Below are 5,000 nucleotides of genomic sequence, written 5' to 3' on the forward strand. Positions count from 1 at the left end.
GCCATTTGATCACTAGGCACCAAATCTCAATGAAGGAAACTCTACCATCCTAACAATCATTTTAACTACTTACCTTCTTGTCTGTCTGTCTGTTTACTTCTATTTGAAGTAGGGTAACTTACATAGCTGACAGTGCCTATATACTTACGTAACAAAGATGGTTGATGAATAGTTAATCATTAATAGAATAAATAGTAATTCGTGTAAAAGAAGGAGTATGACGAAAATGGTAGAAGGGCGCGAGCGATACGATTTGTAACGTGAAAACCCTGTGTTCGGAAATCATGACGGTGAAAAGTTTCCACTCATCATTTTTGATGAGTTAGTAGTAGGTATGGAAGTACTCATAACTATACAATTTGTACCAATAAAGCAAGAATACAAATCACTGATTCACCTTTATTCTGAGAAGTAAATATTCCTCAGACAGGACCGCCGAGGCTTCGAACTCGCGTCTCAACCGAGTTGCCAACCTGGAATTTCCTTCCAAAATCCCCCCCCCCCCCAGCCCCTCGCGAACTCTTCTCAGCCCTCTTAGGCCCCTCCCCCTCCCCCTTCCCATTAAATTTGAAAATGAACGTTTGTTCTAATGAGTAAACTTTTCCCTGAAATAAGACGAGGGAAAATGCGCCCTAAGTGGTCATATAGTTTACAGCCGGCGATAGATTTCTTAATTTGGACTTCTATGACGAGCCTCTCATGACGGCGCTCGGCTGGTGGACATCCTGCTGCGCCGCCCTCGCCGCCCAGGCCTGCTCGCCCGGCCCTCGGCGGGCGAGCAGGCACACAAACACACACACACACACACACACACACACACACACACACACACACACACACACACACACACACACACACACACACACACAGTCACACTCACACACAGTGTCTACATATATACAGGAAAGACAGAAAATTAGGTCGGTCTAATATTTAAAGTTGTGACAGACATACGTACGGAGAGAGAGAGAGAGAGAGAGAGAGAGAGAGAGAGAGAGAGAGAGAGAGAGAGAGAGAGAGAGAGAGAGAGAGAGAGAGAGAGAGAGAGAGAGAAAGAAAAAGAAAGCGAAAGAGAAAGAGAGAGAAGGAGAATCATTTATATTTCCGAAACAATAACTTAGCAACTTTGTGCACGGGAGAGGCCGGGTTGCCTTTCATCCATTTGTAAGAATAACGGCAATATGGCGAGAAATGATACCTTGCCAAACTTTGCGCTCTTTTGAAACGCCTCGTCTTGTTTAGCAATTATAGGCTTATATATCCCCAGAATCACGGTTCTTGTTGGACACTTGTGAGTAGTGGCTGAGAGGAAACGGGGAGGGGAGAGGGAGGGGAGGGGAGGGGGATAGGAAGGAGGGGAGGAAAAGGAAAGGAGGGGGGAGAAAGGGAAGGGAGGGGGTAGGGGGTAAAAAAGGGTTGGGGGAGGGAGGGAGGAGGGGGGTAGAGAAGGGTAGAGGGAGGGATAGAGAAAGGAAGGGGAGGGAAGGAAGGAGGAAGGGAGGGGCAGGGACGGGATGGAGGGGAGGAGAAAGGAAAGAGAGGAGGGGGGGGGTAGAGAAGGGTGGAGGGAAGGGCGGGGAAGGGAGGAGCAGGGAGGAGGAAAAGAAGGATGCAGGGAGGGAGATGTTAGGAGGAGAAAATGAAGGAAGGGGAGGGGAAGGATGGAGGGAAGTGTAGAAAAGGGTGGGGGGAAGGGAGGAAAGGAAGAGAAAGGGAAGGTAGAGGCAAGAAGGGTTGAGGGAGAAGCAGGAAGGGAGGAGAGGCAAGTGGGGTGGAGGGAGGGGCATGAGGGGTGGAATTATGGGCTGGAGGGGTGGAGAGAGAGAGGCAGAGTGCGGAGAGGGAAAGAAGTGGCGGGAGGTAAGGGAGGGGAGAGGAGGGAAAAGGGGAGTGCAGAGTGGGAAAGAGGGGAGGGAGGGAGGGAAGGGAAAGGAGGAGAGAGGGAGTAAAGACTAAGAAAGATGGCAGAGAGGGAAAGGAATGGAAGGGAAGCGAAGGGAGGAGAAGGGGAAGGACGGAGAGGGGGAGAAGGGAGGGAGGTAGGGGCGGGGAATGAAGGAGAAGGGAAGTGTAGAAAGGGGCAGATAGGACGAAAGGGGAGGCAGAGAAGGGAGGAGGGGGAGGAGAGGAGGAGAGAAAAGTAAAGATGGAAAGATGGGAGGGAAGGGGTGACAGAGAAGTAAAAGAAGGAGGACTAAGTGAGGGAAAAGTAGAAAAGGAAAAATAGGAGGAAGGGGCGGCTATGAACGGAGGAGGCATGGAGGAAGGGCCAAGGAAAGGAGAGGCGAAGAATAAAAGAGAGGAGGGAGGGAGGGTCAGGGAGGGAGGAGGAGGAAGGAGGGGAGGGGGAAGTAGGGAAAGAAGAAGAGGAATAGAGGGATTGGAAAAGGAGGAAGGGAGGAGAAGGGAGAGGAGAGGGCGAAGAGAGGCGAGGAAGGAGTAAGGACAGAGAGAAAGAAGGGCGAAACAGGGAGGAAAGAAGTAGCAAAGGACAGAGAAGGAAAGGCGGGTAAGGGAAGATGCGGAAAAGAAGGAAAGAGAAATGGAGGAAAGGGGGAGAGAGGTACAAGAGAGGGGGGGGGGAGAGAGAGGGGGTCTTCTCATCGTAAAAAAAAGAGTTATCTTCACGATTGATCTGGTTTCATCAAATACGATGCTGAAGGAATTACATTTCGAAAGAGGCTGTCGGGTGCGGCATAGTTACCAAGTATATCCATGTGTTCATCATCTGTTTATCCCCAGCGATATGATCACAATGGCCGGCACACTAACGAACAGGGACCGTAGTTGCGACGGCGATGATAACAGCAATGGGGAGACGTTATTACTCATAAAAATGAGTGACTCGGGACCGGATCTGTACTCGTCACGGCCAGATGAAAGACGTGGAGAGGGACAGGAGAGAGAGAGAGAGAAAGAAAGAGAGAGAGAGAGAGAGAGAGAGAGAGAGAGAGAGAGAGAGAGAGAGAGAGAGAGAGAGAGAGAGAGAGAGAGAGAGAGAGAGAATAGAAGAAGGACATTTACTGTTTTTAGATGACCGATTATAGACATTATTCCGTAAACGAACTCCAGCATCGCGGCATTTCCTCCTGTCTCCTTGCACACTACCCGGACTGAGACGCGGGCCTTCGTGATGCAAGTTGCAGATGTCCGAGGTCATTAAGGCTCTCCCGGCGCACATGGGCACAGCATCCAGTTCGGTCATTACGGTTTTTGAGAGGCCTGTTACGACGAGGACGGTTCCTTCGCCGCGGCCTTCATTTTCTCGAAGCAGACATCATGCGCACGTCGCCTCGCAGCATCGTCGTGATCCAGCTTATATAAGGGATCCTCGTCGCAGCTCCTCTCGACAGCCACAAAGCTTCCCGCCTGCCATAATGCACATCCATGAAAACCTTCGCTTCATCCTCGCAAAAAGAAAATAAGCGAGGAAACCTCCTTAAAGTGGACACAGCTGGCTTCCTCCCTCCGCCCCCTCCCCCTCCCCTCGGCCATCGCTGTGACGCCCCCGCTCCACCGCCCCTCTGCTCCACCTCCGCTCCTCTCTGGCGGCGACATCCACACACGACGCTCATGCACACGCGGAGACAGAGGAGCTCGCCGCCGCCGCCTGAAAGGAGCTCCACCGCCTCCATAACGCCATTAGCCTCCACGGCCTCGCGCGCTGCCATTGCTGTAACGTGAGTCTTGCAGCTTCCTGTAACACTCATTCGATTACAGCGTCGGTCAGCCTCCCTCGTCACGCTCCGGGGCCTCGCGCATATCACTTATCCACTCGAGTATCCACGCTGCATCCACGCTGCGAGATGGGAGAAGAGCCATGACAGGCTGATAAATTTGCGATAAACGTTTGTCTTATCGTATTTACCTTGCCTAGTGGGTCGACCAAAGCTGACCCCATTAAACTTTCACATCAGACGCTGGATAGAGGCTATCCCTTCTGTAATCCATCTTTAGACCGCACTAATCTATCTATCCACAAGCTTCCCCCAAGATCTCGTTAGAAGTCCGCTGGTCAAAAGGTGGAGGGGGCGGGGCCAAGAGGCGGAGTGGGCGGGGTTACGACCGCGAGGGGAGGGGCAGGTCGCACTCGAGGCGTCGCTCTCGCCTCTCGCGGTTCAGTCGGTCCGCAGACGGGACGGGAAACGTACGCTCGCGTCTGGCGCTGTGAGAGTGAGTGAGCGAGAGTGCCTCGGGCTGCGCGTGGTTCTGCAGATCTGCCGTTCCTTATCTGCTCGGGTCTCATGAAGGGCTGAAACAATACATAAAAAATGAAGGAGCATTTTTTATGTATTTTAGAAATGTAGTTGTGCTCGACAAATCTTTGTGTTTTGCTTCATCAGACATGACTCAGATTACGGCCCGGACCACGTGATGGTGGCACTGAGACATGTGCCGTCCTGACTGAGGGCTGAGGTGAGGCCACCGTGTACCGCCCTGCCCACTCCGGATGACGCCTGGCAGGGCGACCACGTGACAGTCTTGTTCGCTGGCAAATTCTCCCATGGCATTAGGTTAGAGCTTTTGATATCAGGTAGAAATAAAGGCGTAAGTTACTGATGAAAGTTCGCAATGATGCATACTTTTGCAACTCAAAGTTTTCACTATACATATCCACACACTTCACACCTTGCCCAAAGGCGTACCTTTTCACTAAAGACCCGAGCCGCCCTTCCCGGCCTCGCGGGATTCGGCACCGGGTCACGGCGGGTCACTCGGCGCGAGGTACCGGGATCGTTAAATACCCCGTTATCGATGGCCAGGGGGCGCGGGGGATGGAAACGAGGAATGCAGATGTCAATAAAGGCGGAGGTTGCGTTGCCTGATGACCTGACATCCTGATCCTCCCTGCCGGCTATTCAGCGAAGGTCATTCGCGTCTCAAGTTCCCGTTGGCGCGCAAGCACCTGCTGCCCGCCCTCCGTCAGCGTCTCGACCCTTCGGCGATCCTCGTTCAACGGCCGCCCATCTCGCTCGGAACTCCAAGGCGCCCGCGGGAGT

General features: G+C 52.6%; 1 protein-coding gene across 1 annotated transcript in view; it reads left to right on the plus strand.

Moving 5' to 3' along the window:
- Window positions 1-4,121: 4,121 nt before the first annotated feature.
- LOC113824805 (lachesin) overlaps window positions 4,122-5,000 on the plus strand; it is a gene marked incomplete in the record, with an annotated part of 124,232 nt that continues 123,353 nt past the window's right edge. Inside the window, 1 exon segment of the mRNA XM_070132066.1 lies at window positions 4,122-4,173.

This window comes from Penaeus vannamei, chromosome 17 (genome assembly GCF_042767895.1).
Source record: "Penaeus vannamei isolate JL-2024 chromosome 17, ASM4276789v1, whole genome shotgun sequence".
Lineage (NCBI taxonomy): Eukaryota > Metazoa > Arthropoda > Malacostraca > Decapoda > Penaeidae > Penaeus > Penaeus vannamei.